This window comes from Thalia democratica, chromosome 3 (genome assembly GCF_965202585.1).
Source record: "Thalia democratica chromosome 3, ktThaDemo2.hap1.1, whole genome shotgun sequence".
NCBI lineage: Eukaryota > Metazoa > Chordata > Thaliacea > Salpida > Salpidae > Thalia > Thalia democratica.
Window position 1 is genome coordinate 28,268,344 of NC_139167.1, and position 17,439 is coordinate 28,285,782.

Here is a 17,439-nt window from a genome sequence, read left to right on the forward strand (position 1 = left end):
AGTTCAAGATCATTTTTAGTCAGCATTTACAAAATCAAAATTCAAATTTTCGTGGTCACAGTACCTGTGTAATTTTAATACCACTTATAAAAGTGGTAAAATGGAAACTCATTTCATCAAATAAACAGAAAACTGAAAATGATAAAAATCTATTTTTTACTGATTATAAATAAACCAACTAGATTAAACACTCAGTTAGTGATTTTGTTTTTTAGACTGCTATTTGTTTTTTTTTTAATTTGAAGGTGAAAATAGTCTTTGCTTTTGCATTTTGTTGATGTTTGGTGAAATAACAGTAACCTGCTGCTTTCATTTTATAACACAGTTGATCAGGTAACTATAATCACCAAGAAGTCATATTATTTGTTAAAGTAACAATTATCACCAAGAGAATGATCAAGCTTGTTATGGTAACTATGATCACCAAGAGAATGGTCAGTTTGTTAAGGTAACTATGATCATCAAAAGAGGAGTCATATTGTTTGTTAAGGTAACTATGATCATCAGAAGAGTCATATTGTTTGTTAAGGTAAAAATGATCATCGAGCGTATGATCAGGGTTGTTAACATAACAATGATCAACAAGAGAATGATAAGGGTTGTTAAGGTGACTATTATCACCAAGAGAATGATCAGGGTTGTTAAGGTAGCTATCATCATCAAGAGAATGATCATGGTCGTTAAGGTAACAATGATCATCGAGAGATTCTTTAGGTTTGTTGAGGTAACTATGATCTTTAAGAGAATGATAAGTTTGTTAAGGTAACTATATATCCAACAGAAGGACCAGGGTTGTTAAGGTAACTATAAACATCAAGAAGATTATCAGGAATTTTAAGTTAACTAAGATCTTCAAAAGGATGACCAATCTTGTTAAGGAAAGTATGATCATTAAGAGGATTACCAAGGGTGGTAAAAAACTATGAGCACTCAGAGAATTTTCTATTTTACCACTTTTACAAGTGGTTTTAAAGTTTGCAGAAATTGCAGTCAAATTAAATCTAACTTAAGTCTTTATATTTAAGATCAATTATATAAATACATAAACTTTACACTTATTTTATTTGCAATTATTTATGTCGTTAGAGGCGTTTGATCACTACTCTTAAGCAGTTTTTGTAAAGTTAGAAATGTTAGCATAAGTAGTTTTTTTTACGCTGTACCACTATGCTGCGGTTAACGGTAGAGAGTTGATTCCTTTTGTTCTCTTCTCTCAAATTATTTTATTTTGTAACCAGTAAATGCATTTGAAGATGACTTTTTTGGCTTTTTCTGTCGAGGTTCCTTTTTGTTTTTGCTTTAGTTTTGGGTTTTTTTTTTATATGCAAGCATGAATTTTTTGTTAAACATCATTACTAGCGTAACGATAACAATCGTTTTTAAATTAAGTTGTTTAGCTCAAGTATTATATTTTATATTATTGAGCTAGTATAGTTTGTTGTATTTTTTTGCACATTAATCATTGTAAATAATATAGGTTATTTACGGCCTTATAAAGCTACTTTAATTAAACAATAGTATAAGTTCAATTAACTCTTATAAACCTACTATATTAATTAGCTAAGTCAGTCTAAACATTAGCTTAAGAATGAACTTCGTATTTAATTATATACTAGCGCGTTATAGTCAGTAGCCGTCAGGCTAGCGTTACATATATAACTAAGCATTTATCTTAAGACGGTTTAACGCTAGTAAAATAACTAGAAGTTACGCAATTCTATTCTATCAATGGCTTCAAGTTTACACTAAAAAAGCTATTTCATTAACTTTTTTTATGAAAATAAGTTATATTGTGTTGATCCATACAGTTTAGTTAATATTATATGGTTAACTAAATTTTTCATTTTACTGGTTTACTACTATATCTATCGTGATTATTTCCAACCCGATCATATCGAATTCAATTGTTTTTATCCCGATCAGTAAAAATGCTATTATTTTTAGCCAAAACAAAAACTGCTTAAGACTTATAGTTAAACGCCCCTAGTGATACAACTAATTGCACACAAAATAAATTTTAATTTGTATATTTTTATTCATTAGTATAAATTATTAAGTTCAATTCGATTTAACTGCAATATATTCAAATGCTATTATCATCATATTATTAAACAATAACATTAAACATATTTATATTACTGCTAAGTTTTTTTTTATTAGTAGTAAAATTAATATGTTTAATGTTAACTAAACACTGTGTATGATAAAATTAAAACTAGAGTACGATTGCTATTTCCTTAAAAGTCTAACTAAGTATTTTTAAATAAATTAAATACATTATCTGCTTTTATTAATTGTCACTAAAAGTTATCATTAAACTTTCTTAAATATATTATGATAGTCTTTTAAAGCAGTTAGTAGTGGTATCTAAGTCAAACGTGTGATTATTTTTTTTTCAGTTTATTAAAGTTGCGCTAATGTGTTTATTACAAAAAATATATTTTATAGTATGTTCACTCACTTGTTATTTTGATATTTTTTAACTTATTTTTTGTTTGATTTGGCTGTAAGGTGTGTTTTTGAGTCAATGAGTTGTTGCTGTTTAATGATATGAAGAAAGATCAGTCCTTGTTGTTTGTAACTATATAAGAAACAACCCCAGTCAATTTTCAGTGCCCCAAGTTTCCTCATCGAACCTTTTCATTCATTATATATTCAAAATTATGAAGCAAAATTATTTGAATTAGTTAAATTGTATACTGACTTTTAATAGCATATAAAAAAATGTTTTAGTTCTTCAATTGAAACAATCTAAAGGTTTTACAATTTAATAAAATTTAAACAAGCATACAAAAAAATAGTTAACATGTATTTGAATTTTTTTGTCAGGTAACAGCTATTGATAGATAAACTTATAACATACGTATAGAAGTAAAATCATTTTATTATTTTTTTAAGTGAAGTTTTTTGAAGAAATGCTTTTTGTAGTATTGCCTAGAAGGCATTACATTTATTTAAAGTTTCATAAATCCTGTTTGTTTTATTATTTTATCAAATCTAACTAAAGCTTTTATTATTAACTAGAAATAAAACTGCAAAACTATTAAAATTGCAACCAAATGCCTCTAGTGGTAAAATTAGTTTGACACAAAATAAGATGTTTGTATATGTACAAATGAGAGCACTAGTGAAAGAAAGAAAGTCAAAATTTTTTTTGATTACAGTATCTAGCAAATTTTAAAACCACTTGAAAAGTGGTAAAGCAAAGATTAGACTAAGAATGTATAAATAAAAAAAAAACATATTTTAAACTTTTTCACAATAAATAATTATTAAGTTGAATAAAAAAAATTATATCTTTAATATTTACATAATATAAAGATTTTTTTGAAATACTATATTTTATATTATCAATCGTATCTAAAGTTTAGAAACAATAAATTTTTTATAATTTAAGTCGTTACAAAATTCGTAAAAATTTTTATTAACTTTGTTTTTTAATTTTAAATTAAAAAAGTTTTCCTTTTATTTATTAAATTTTATGCATAGCACAAAATAACTGGTTGTTCACTACTTTTGGATATAAGAATCTGAAATATTTATTTATAAGTGTGACGTGAGTTTTATTACAGTTTGCAGTGTTTTTTAAGGCTGCTAGTTTTAAAACTAATTGAGTCCTGTTGTTAAAAAAACTTCTTATTTTTTATTATTTTATTGGTAGTTTTTTTTTACAGTCATAGATAGAATAATCTAAGTTAGTTCTTAATTAAACTTATCAAGTTAAACTTAAATGTTGAGTTTTAGTTTTGATATGCTAAAGAATATAAATTACAAGTTTAACTACACGATAAAATAAATTTTAAGAAAAACGTTTATATATATAAATTTGCAGTGAATTCAAATGTACAATATGTAGTGATTTAGCTTGATCAGATCAATATTAGTAATAAAACTTTTATGATACACTTTTTTTATTAATGTTGGCTTTAAGTGATCTCTATACTCATGCTTTGTATCAGCTTTAAAAATTTACTGCACCTTTAACTAAATCACTTATACTAATGTGATTAACTAAAATATATTTAAACGACAGTTGGTAAGAATTGTACTAACTTAGTTATAGAGTACTAACTAAAACATTACTAGCATTTTTGGTTTAGATTTAAACATAACTAATCATTTTGCTAAAGTTTTCTATAAAAGAGTTTGATAAAAAAAATTTGTTTTAAGGTTTTTTTCACAGTTTGTATTTATGTTAGCCATTAAGAATAACTAAATATAGTTAAACATTTTATAACGTTTTGTTAAACAAGCCACGACTGAAACTACAAATACTTATTCAATTTGTAAAAAAATCAAAAAAGAATGGTAGTAAACCACTGATTTTTATAAGACCTTTTGTTTCTTTTGGTGCATTATTTTATCATGAAAATTTTAATTAATCTTCAATTTACTTTGTTAAAATTTTCTTAACTACTAATACTTTAAACAAATATGTTGTATTTAGATTCATTATATGAAACATTTAGAACGTTATTCTGTATTGTTAAAGTTTAAATTATTATGTTTATGTCAACTTAAAAAGTAAATAAAATTTTAAACACTCGTTTTAGTCAAAAAGAGCTTAAATTCTTCTCAAATAATTTCAACGAAATATTAAAATATAGTTTTTGTAAGAAACTACTAAGTTTTAAAGTTTCTCAAAAAAACTTTACAACTTAAAATTGTTGTTGTTAATTCTATTATCAGTAAAAATTACAAGTGACTGAAGTTGATTTTTTGTTGCTAATAGATAATTATATTTGAGCTGACTACTTATCTAGATTAAAACTAAGTCCATTATTAGTTGACTAAAACTAAAACTTTGGCATGGTTAAGAGCTGAAATGAAATGCCTCTAGTGGCTATAGTTGCGCAGCAAATAATTGACTAAAATTCTAGTTCATACTCATATCTAGTCAGTATTTACAAGTTTTAAGTTTAATTTGTCGAATAGACAGTATCTGTGAAATTTTAAAACCATTTCTACCAGTGGTAAATTAGAAACTCATTTAATTAAATAAATTGAAAACTGATAATGATAAATAACCGTGTTCTAATAATAAAAAATATCAATTGTAAAGCATTCAGTGGGTGAAAACGCCTCTAGTGTCAGTTGTTGCATACAAAATAATTGAGTAAAATTTATGTTTATAAAATTTTAAGTAAGTATTTACAGATTATATTTTGATTATGTAAGTTTCAACCTGTGTAAATTTTGAAAGCACTTTAAAAAGTGGTAAAATAGATAACCTTGAAATTAAACAATTAAAAAAGTATGCTATATAAAAATACTTTTCTAAAATAATATTTTATACATAACAAAAAAAACATTGGGTGATTAAGTGTTATAGCTAATTTTTTTATTGAAATTTTTTATATTTTATTATAGCCTTTACTTTTGTTTTATTCTGATGTTTAACTAAACCAAAAATATATAAATTTAAGATACAATTGGTTGAATCTGTACTAACTTGTTTATAGAATACTTACCAAGCATTACTAGCACTTTTGGTTTAGATTTAGACATAACTAATCATTTAAGTTAAAGTTTTATATAAAAAAATATTGTTATGTTTTTTTTGTTTTAAATTTTTTGATCACAATTTGTACGTATGTTAGCCATTAAAAAAATGAACTAAATATAGTTAAAAACTTTATAACGTTTTGTTTCAAGAGCCATAATTGGAACTGCAAATACTTATTGCATTTTCAAAACATTCAGAAATGGATATTAATAAACCACAAATTTCTGTAAAAAAAATCTTTATTTTGTTTCATTGATCTAGCATGAAAAATATAACTGGTCTTTAACTTATTTTATTGAAATTTCCTTAGATACTGTTACTTTAAAAATCTTAATTTATTTAGATTCATGAAGATGATTAAGTGATATATTTAGAACTTAATTCTATGTAAAAAACGTTAAAATGATTTGACTATGTATTTTTTAAAAGTACATAAGAAATCAAACCACTGCTTTTAGTCAATCGCAACTTAAACTCATCTCAAAGTTATTACAATAAAGTATTGAAATATAGTTTTTGAAAAAAACTATAAAAAGCTCAACGTATCTCAAAAAAAATGACTGATTAAAAGTGTTATTGATATATTTATCATTAATAAGAACTACATAAAAGTTTCAGTAGTTTATTTTTATCGGTTAATAGTTCATTATATTCTAGCTGACTACTAATCTATTAAAATAAGTCCATTAAAAAATTGACTAAAGCTAAAACTTTGGCATAGTTAAGAGCTGCAATGAAATGCCTCTAGTGTCTATGGTCGCGCAAAAAAAAAGTTTACTGAAGTTTTTGTATTCATTTATAATTAGTCACTACTTAAAAGATTAAATTAAAATTTTTATGGTCACAGTACCTGTGTAATTTTGAAACCAATTGTAAAAGTGGTAAAGTAGATACTTATTTAATTAGATAAACGGAAAATGATGAAAATCCTTTTTCTACTGATAATAAGTAAAACAATATAAATCATTCAGAGAGTAGTTTCAGTTTTTGGACTACTTTTTTGTTTTTTTTAATTGAAGGTGGAAATAGTCTTTGCTTTTGCATTTTGTTTATGTAAAATAACAGTAACCTGCTGCTTTCATTTTATAACAGAGTTGATCAGGTAACTATGATCACCAAGAAGTCATATTATTTGTTTAGGTAAAAATGATCATCGAGCGTATGATCAGATTGTTAACATAACAATGATCGCGAAGAGAATGATCAATTTTGTTAAGATAACTATGGTAATAAAAAGTATGGTTTGTTCGGGTAACATTGGTAACTAAGAGAATGATATGGTTTGTTAAGGCAGCAATGATATTGCAGATATGACAAGGGTTGTTAAGGTAACTATGATCGCAAAGAGAATGATAAGGGTTGTTAAGGTAACAATGATCATCGAGCGAATTATCAGGTTTCATAACGTAACTATGTATCCAACAAAAGAACCATGGTTTTTAAGGAAACTATAATTACCAAATGATCAGGTTTTTAAGGTAACTAAGATCATCAAGAGAGTTATCAGGGTTGTTAAGAAAACTATGATCATCAATAGATTTATCAGGGTTATTAAGGTAACTATGATTACAAAGAGAATTATCAGGTTGCTAGGGTAACTATGATCATTAAGAGGATGACTGAGGTTGTTATGGTAACTATTATTAACAAGAGGATGATCAGAGTTTTTAAGGAAAGCACAATCATTAATAATAGCAAGGGTAATAAAAAACTACGAGTACTAAGAGGATGATCAGGGTTGTTAAGGTAACTATTAGCATCAAAAAGATGACCAGTGATGTTAAGGTGACTATGATCACCAAGAAGATGACCAGGATTACTAAGAAAACTATGAACATCAAGAGAATGATCGGAGTTTTTAAGTTAACTATTATAATCAAGAGTTGTAATAACCTGGGTTTTAGTTATATATACGATCATCGAAAGGGGTACCAGGGCTGATTAGGTAACTATTAGGATGAAGAGGATGACCAAGGGTGGTAATAAACTACGAGTACTAAGAGGATGATCATAGTTGGTATGGAAACTATGAGCACTCAAAGGATTTTTTATTATACCACTTTTACAAGTGGTTTTAAAATTTGCAGATATTGCAGTCAAATTAAATTTAACTTGTATGTTTATATTAAAGATTATCTTTAATAGATATAAACAAACATAAGTTTTACACTTATTATGTTTGCAAATAGTTCTGCCACTAAAGGCGATTGATCACTATTCTTGAGCAGTTTTAGTTTTATTTTGTTAATAATGTAATGACAGTGCAAAATTCCTTGCATTGTCATTGTTTTGAAGAATATTTAGAGTTAGATACGCTTCAATGCAAAAGCCAATGAGAATCATCTGATGTAATGTTAAAAATAAAATACTGATGCAACGGGGCGTCAAAGGTGATAGGTAATTTCATGTAAGCAGTGAGTTTAGTTTTGGTGTGCAGCTGGAAGCAACAACAGATATCTTGAACTTTTTGAGAATGCTTATTGTAAGTATTGTTTTGTTTTAAAAGTGAATATTTCAACTGTGTTTAATTGTTTAAGTATTTAAGCTAGGTTTATAATTTAAAAGTTTATTAAACCTTTTACAGTATCTTGTCTACTAAAAGTTTAATTTAATTTTTAGTTTATTGTTTTAAGTCTTTTGATTTAGATTTAGATAGCTTGTAGTTTCTAAAAAGTTTGTAATAGTAGTTTATAGTTTTGTATATGCTAGTATTTCTTGTTGTGTTTTATATAAAAGATTCATTACTTAAAACTGTCTTTCTGATTGATATAAAGTAGCCTAGAGTAGCATTAAGTGTTTTATATATGTTGTCCACTGATAATTACAAATTAGCACTTATAAATTAGTTATACTACTATGTCCAACTTAGATAATATTAATGATAAGTTGCCTGCAGCGGTTCCTGAAAATAAGCCTATTAGAAGGTTACCCCGCTTGCAGGAAAAGTATGAACAAAAAGGTCAGGTTGACAATATGCCCACTGAAAGTCAAACTGACCCAACTGAGGCTTTAGAGGTTGGGCCACCAACATCGATAGCCCACAATAACATAAATCTTAAGCAGTTTTAGTTTTAGTTAAAAATGTTTACATAAGTGAGTTTTATTACGCTGTACCACTATGCTGCGGTTAGCGATAGAGAATTGCTTTCTTTTATTCTTTTCTCTCAATTTATTTCATCTTTTAAGCAGTAAATGCAGTTGAATATTGTTTTTTGGGGCTTTTGGTTTTGAGATTGCTTTTTGTAACTTTTACTTTAGTTTTTGTTTTTTTTTTAAAGAGCAACCAGCATACTTGTTAAATATCTTTTAATAGATGTCGATCTTTTTTAATTTAAGCTGTTAAGCCGAACTATTTTATTTCATAATTTTTTGCTAGTATAATTTGTTGTATATTTTTGCACATTTAATCATTGTAAACACAATCTTTAAATAAGTTACTTACAGACTCAATTTCAGTTGTATATAAGCTATCTACAGTTTTATAAACCTACTTTAGTTAAACAGTAGTTTAAGTTCAATTAATACTTTTAAATCTACTATACTAATTAGCTAAGTCAATTTCAATATTAGCTTTAGAATTAACCTTAGCATTTCTATATGTTAGCGCGTTATAGTCAGTAACTGCCAGGCCCGCGTTACATATATAACTAAGCACAAATCTTAGTTGGTTTAATAGTATTTAAATATAAATATAAAGCAGTTTTAGTTCTAGTTAGAATTTTCAGCATAAAGAATTTTATCACGCTAGTAAAGCTATTAGAAATTACCCAGCTTAATTATACCAATGGCTTTAAGTTGACACTAACATAATTATTTTATCAAATTTTTTATAACACTAACTTGTTTTGGTCCATATAGTTTAGTTAATATTATATGATATAATATAACTACATTGTTCATTTTACTTGTTTGCTATCATTTCTAACCCAATCACTTTTAACTCTATCATTTCTAACTCAATCATACCTAACCCGATCAGTAAAAATGCTACTATTTTTAGCTAAAACTAAAACTGCTTAAGACTTATAGTTAAACGCATCTAGTGATACAACTATTTGCACACAAAATAAATTTAAAGTTTGTATATGTTTATTCATTAGTAAATTATTAAAATTGATTATAAATTTGACTGCAATATCTAAAAATTTTAACATCACTTAGTTGAGTGGTAAAAAGATTCATTTTATTAACATATAATATATTAAGACCTGCTAAGTTGTTTTTTTTTTTGTTAGTATTAAATTAATTTAAACCACAAATATATAAACATTTTCAAATGACTAGAACTAAAACTAAAGTACGATTATGATTCGCCTTAAAAGTCAATTTAATTGACTAAAACAAAACAAATAAGTAGTTAATTTTTGGTAGAGGTCACTAATACTAATCATTAAACTTTCGAAAATGTATCATAATAGTCTTTTATGGCAATTAGTAGTGGTATCTAAGTCAAACGTGTGTTTAATATTTTTCTATTAATTTAAGTTGTGCTAAAGTGTATGTAACAAAAAAAAGTCTTTTATATTATGTTCACTCACTTGTTATTTTGAGATTTTTAAATTTGTTTTTTGTTTGTTTTGGCTGTGAGGTGCAGTGTAATTTTTTGTCACTGAGTTGTTGCTGTTTAATGATATGAAGAAAGATCAGCAGGGTCCTTGTTGTTTGTACTGTATAAGAAGCAACTCCAGTCACTTTTCAGTGCCCCAAGTTTCCTCACCAACTCTTTTCATTCATTATATATTCAAAATTATGAAGCAAAATTATTTGAATTAGTTAAATTGTAAACTGACTTTTAATAGCATATAAAAAATGTTTTAGTTCTTCAATTGAAACAATCTAAAGGTTTTACAACTTAATAAAATTTAAACAAGCATACAAAAAAATAGTTAACATGTATTTAAATTTGTTTGTCAGGTAACAGCTATTGATAGCTATTATAACATACGTATAGAAGTAATATCATTTTATAATTTTTTTAAGTGAAGTTTTTTGAAGAAATGCTTTTTGTAGTATTGCCTAGAAGGCATTACATTTATTTAAAGTTTCATAAATCCTGTTTGTTTTATTATTTTATCAAATCTAACTAAAGCTATTATCATTAACTAGAAATAAAACTGCAAAACTATTAAAATTGCAACCAAATGCCTCTAGTGGTAAAATTAGTTTGACACAAAATAAGATGTTTGTATATACCAGGGTTTCCCAAAGTGGGCGATATCGCCCCCTTGGGGGCGATTTTAGTAAGTCGGGGGGCGATAATTAGTAAGGGGGCGAAAGGGTGGGCGATAACTAGTAAGGGGGCGAAAAGGGGGCGATTTTGAAATTTTTGGCTGTCATAAAATTTTTAATTTTTAAATTGCTAATTTACTAATTTTAGCTTGCTAGTAAATATTTGACCCAGAAGTAAAACTTAAACAAAAAAAGTTTATTTTATTTATGTAAAATATAGAGAAAAAAATCAAGTACTTATGACTCCTACTTTGAAGTAAATTACATATTTTCATTCATATATTTGCTTTTTTAACAATTACATAGATCATAGACGATTGGAATCCCTCTCACCATTTTATAACCTGACATATATGTTATTTGGGATCATAAATTGTTCATAAAAATATATGTTATATTTTATTAAGTTTCTAGGTAAATTGGCAACCCTGTATAGTTTTATTTCTTAGTCTAACTCAGTGACTTTTCAAAAAACAACTGGAAATATCATGAGGTGATAGTTATATCACCTCATGATATTACCAATTGTATTTTGAAAAGTGACTGACCTTGAACTAAAAGTGAATTTTTCCAAAGAACGAAATGAAAGCTTTTGGACTCAACAAAAACTAAGGCAAAAGTATCCAATCATTTAAGAGTAATATAGATTGTTGTTTATAGTTTTTCCTTCTAGCTATGTTGTTGAGAAAGCTTTCAGATCACTTATCAACATCTTGAGCAAAAGATCTAATCTAGATATTTGTAAAGGAGGCTTTTTGTTACTGATTAAGAATCAGATTAGAAAAACTTGCAAGCAGTCATGAACCTCATCCTACACATTATATTAGACTTCAGTAGCAGATATTATTTTATGAATTTTTTTTGTTTTATTTAATCTTTTAAAATACTTTTTGTTTAACCTGGTTTGTATTGTATTTAAATAGTCTTTTTATAATAAAATTTTATTAAGTTATTTATTCTACAACAGGTTTGCATAATGCCTAATAAATATTAATTACGGTAGACTTCCTCTTGAGTTCGCACTTTTTACCCTAAAAATTGCAAATTCATGTTTTCTAAAATTTAACTTAAATAAAGTCTATTACTAACTAAGTATTAATAAAACAAAAAAAATCATAATATTTAATATCTTATATAGATCTACTTTTTTAATGAATGTTTGTTTTATGTTTTAGTTGATTTTATGTTTTTGCATAACGTTATTGCATATAACATATTCAAGTTTATCATTTTGTAAAAAAAAAGGTAATAATTTTTGAGTTTGCACTTTTTTATTTCGTTCAAAGTGCCAACTCAAGCGGAAGTCTACTGTATTTATTAAATCATTTATGTTTTAAATCTGTTATTAATTTTATTTTGACCTGGTTATTTTCGTAGTTTATATTTCGTATTACATTACATTGAAAGTTTTTATAGAATAGTGATTTAAGTGTTTGTTTGAAAGAAACTTATTTGAATTATTTTTGTTATTAATTGTTTAATCTGTATGAATAAATAAATCGTGATAACCATTTAAGTTTTTATTTTAAGTTTTTTTTTGGTTTTAAAAGAGTATAGATTTAAGGTCTTTATTTGAAATTACTTTAAATTTTTCATTTAAAAGATTCTTTAACTCAAACTTGATTTGTTATTGTTAAAAAACCTATACATTAAAGAATTTTAAACTATTAATACAAATGTTTTTTGTTTTATCTTAATTTTTAATATATTAGCAATTAGAATGTGTTGTTTATTTTGTTAGTTAAACACTAGCTTTTCGTTTTTCACTCTTTTCTTCTGGTAAATTATTATAGGCTAATGACTAGAGAAAAAATAAATTTAAACAGTATTAAATAAGCCATTAAAAGACTGCTGCAGTTACAAAAGAAAATTTTAAGCTAATTAAAGGATTTTTTAATCGATTGCTTTCTGTTCACAGAATTAACTGTAAAACTTTTGATTTTTTTTTGAATTTAAACTAAAGAAAAAAGAAAATGTTAAAACTAAGGTTTAGTTTCCTAAAGGTTATTCCAAGTCAAATACTGTTTAATGGTATTCTATTACAAAACATGTAGTTTAAAAAGTTTAAAATTAAGTTTTTAACTTTACAACTAACTTACTTGTAATATATCTTAGCATTGAAATTAATAACTTTACTACATTATCTGAAGTTGTTGATGAAACCACTTTTCATGTGAGATAATCAACCAGTCGGTCAAACTTCCTTAAACTAAATCAGAAATTATATTTTATTATTTATTTTATTATGTGTAAAATAAACTGTTCATTTTTTTATAGTTTCTTAATCTCTGGTATAGTAATTTTAGAATATGCCTATTTATAAAATAATTTTAGTACTTTGTGCGGTTTAAACAAGTTACTTAGTATTAACTTCTAAATGTCCGAAATTCGTTATTTGAGAGATTATTATAATGTCAGGTTTAAATTAAGATTTCAGATGGTTAACGTATGGTTAAGATCCAGTCAAATATCGACATGCTAAGTAACTTGAAGCTACTTGTGCAAAAGAAACAAAATTTATTTTTTTGATACTAAATATTTTGAAATACACTTTCAATTTGGTTTTCAGTTCACAATAGTATTTCCTGGATCACAATAATACTAAATCATTTTATCAAAATTTCGCTCGAGTTTTTCAATTTTCTTATATATTTTTTTAAGTTATGCAGCCCGCAATTACATTTTTTAAACGAGTTGAAACTAGAAAAGATTTTTTAGTAAATATGAATTGATGACTACAAAAGTTGTCCACCACTACCCTAAAAGTTTCATTAGTTTCAAAACAGTTCATATCTAAACAGGATTAATTACAGGTTACACAAAGCTTTTTAATAATTAAACATTATAATACACTTAACTTGGCTTATAAGAAAACAAATGTAACTTATTTTCTCAAGCCCTGTAAACTATTTTGAACAAAGCTCAAAAGTGCATGCATAAGAAGTACCAGACTAATTTACATTTCGAACACAACTTTTTCGGCTCAAAAGTTTCTACTCAAGAGAAAAACTAATTTGTAAAATCGTGGGGGGCGATTATTTTCCGAATTTATGAAAAGGGGGCGATTTAGAAAATGAGTTTGGGAAACCCTGGTATATACGCATATGAGAGCACTAGTGAAAGAAAGAAAGTCAAAAATTTTTTTGATTACAGTATCTAGCAAATTTTAAAACCACTTGAAAAGTGGTAAAGCAAAGATTATAAAGTTAGAAATTATAAATAAAAAAAAACATATTTTAAGCTTTTTCACAATAAATAATCATTAAGTTGAATAAAAAAAATTATATCTTTAATATTTACATAATATAAAGATTTTTTGAAATACTATATTTTATATTATCAATCGTTTCAAAGTTTAGAAACAATAGTTTTTTTATAATGTAAGTCGTTAAAAAAATTGTTAAAAATTTTATTAACTTTGTTTTTTAATTTTAAATTAAATAAGTTTTGCTTTTATTTATTAAATTTTATGCATAGCACAAAATAACTGGTGGCTCACTACTTTTGGATATAAGAATCTGAATTGTTTATTTATAAGTGTGACGTGAGTTTTATTACAGTTTGCAGTGTTTTTTAAGGCTGATAGTTTTAAAACTAATTGAGTCCTGTTGTTAAAAAAACTTCTTATTTTTTATTATTTTATTGGTAGTTTTTTTTTACAGTCATAGATAGAATAATCTAAGTTTGTTCTTAATTAAACTTATTAAATTAAGCTTAAATGTTGAGTTTTAGTTTTGATATGCTAAAGAATATAAATTACAAGTTTAATTATACAATAAAATAAATTTTGAGAAAAACGTTTATATATATAAATTTGCAGTGATTTTAATAAATCAATATGTAGTGATTAGCTTGATCAGAATAATATTAGTAATAAAACTGTTATGATTACTTTTTTTCATAATGTTGGCTTTAAGTGATCTCTATACTTATGCTTTGAATCAGTTTTAAAAATTTACTGCACTATTAACTATATCACTTATATTAATGTGATTAACTAAAAAATATTAAACGACAGTTGGTAAGAATTGTGCTAACTTGGTTATAGAGTACTAACTAAAACATTACTAGCATTTTTGGTTAAGATTTAAACATAACTAATCATTTTGCTAAAGCTTTCTATAAAAGAGTTTAATAAAAAAATGTTGTTTTAAGGTTTTTGGTCACAGTTTTTATTTATGTTAGCCATTAAGAATAACTAAATATAGTTAAACATTTTATAAAGTTTTGTTAAACAAGCCACGACTGAAACTACAAATACTCATTCAATTTCTAAAATACTCAAAAGTGGATGGTAATAAACCACTGATTTTTATAAGACTTTTTTTTCTTTTGGTGCATTATTCTATCATGAAAATTATAATTAGTCTTTAATTTACTTTGTTAAAATATTCTTAACTACTAATACTTTAAACAAATATGTTGTATTTAGATTCATTAAGTGAAACATTTAGAACGTTATTCTGTATAGAAAAAGTTTAAATTATTATGTTTATGCCAACTTTAAAAGTAAATAAAATTTTAAACACTGGTTTTAGTCAATTAGAGCTTAAATTCTTCTCAAAATAATTGCAATTAAATATTAAAATATAGTTTTTGTAAGAAATTACTAAATTTTTAACGTTTCTCAACATAAATTTACTACTTAAAATAGTTTTTTCTAATTCTACTATCAGTAAGAATTACAAGTAACCAAAGTTGGTTTTTTGTTGCTAATAGTTAATTATATTTGAGATGACTACTTATCTAGAGTAAAACTAAGTCCATTATTAGTTGAATAAAACTAAAACTTTGGCATGGTTAAGAGCTGAAATGAAATGCCTCTAGTGGCGATAGTTGCGCATAAAAAAATTGACTAAAATTCTAGTTCATACTCATATTTAGTCAATACTTAGAAGTTTTAAGTTAAATTTGTGGAAAAGACAGTATCTGTGAAATTTTAAAACCACTTATAATAGTGGTAAATTAGAAACTCATTTAATTAAATAAATTGAAAACTGATAATGATAAATAACCGTGTTCTAATAATAAAAAGTAAATCATTGTAAAGCATTCAGTGGGTGAAAACGCCTCTAGTGTCAGTAGTTGCATACAAAATAATTGAGTAAAATTTATGTTTATAAAATTTTAAGTAAGTATTTACAGATTATATTTTGATTATGTCAATTTCAACCTGTGTAAATTTTAAAAGCACTTTAAAAAGTGGTAAAATAGAACCCCTTGAAATTAAATAATTAAAAAATTAAATAATTTTTCTAAAATAATATTTTATACATAACAAAACATACATTTGGTGATTAAGTGCTATAGCTAATTTTTTATTGAAGTTTTTTATTTTTTATTATAGCCTTTACTTTTATTTTATTCTGATGTTTAACGCTATCTACGTTAATATATAATATTATACTTACCGAGAGGTAACACTAAAAAAATATTAATAATGTATATATTAGTTTCACATAATAGTAATATAAGTTTTAATAAAGTACATATAACACTTTAAAGTAACTTTTGAACAATGTACTTAATTTTTTTATAACAATGTTAGTTACAAAACATTACAAACTATTGTTTTCAAAAGTTTTTAAAAATAAGTTTTGCTTTTAATTTTTACACCTTGTGCAGAACACCAACAGATTTATGACAAACTAGTTCTGAATTCAGAACTATAAAACAATTACTTATAAAAGTCAAGCGTGGTTTTTTTACAGTGTTCAGACTTTTTAGGGCTGATTGTTTCTAAACTAATTAAGTCCTGTGGTTATAAAGCATTTGTCGCCCAAAATTATTTTTTTTAGATTGTTTTAATTATCGTAAATAAAATATAATATTTTTTTATTTAATTTATTTAATTTAACTTATCTAGGTAAGCTTAAAGATTGAGTTTTAGATTTGTTCTGCTAAACAGTATAAACTACAAGTCTGATTAGTCAATAAAATAAAATTAAAGTTTGTATATATTAAATTTGCAGTGATTTTAGTGTGCTATATGTAGTGATTTAGCTCGATCAAAGCAATATTAGTAATAGAACTATTATGATTATTTTTTTTTAATAATGTCGGCTTTAAGTGATCTCTTTACTTATGCTTTGAATCAGCTTTAAATATTTACTGTACTAATAGCTATATCACTTATACTAATGTAATAAAAAATCAAACCACTGCTTTTAGTCAATAGCAGCTTAAACTCATCTCAAAGTTATTACAATAAAGTATTGAAATATAGTTTTTGAATAAAACTATAAAAACCTCAACGTTTCTCAAAAAAATATACTGATTAAATATCTTACTGATAATTTTATCATTAATAAGAACTACAGAAAAGTAACAGTAGTCTATTTTTATCTGTTCATTATATTCTAGCTGACTACTAGTCTATTAAAATAAGTCCATTAAAAAATTTATTAAAGCTAAAACTTTGGCATAGTTAAGAGCTGCAATGAAATGCCTCTAGTGTCTATGGTCGCGCAAAAAAAAGTTTACTAAAGTTTTTGTATCCATTTATAAGTAGTCACTACTTAAAAGATTAAATTAAAATTTTTATGGTCACAGTACCTGTGTAATTTTGAAACCACTTGTAAAAGTGGTAAAGTAGAAACTCATTTAATTAAACGGAAAATGATGAAAATCCTTTTTCTACTGATAATAAATAAAACAATATAAAAAATTAAGACAATAGTTTCGTTTTTTTGACTACTTTTATG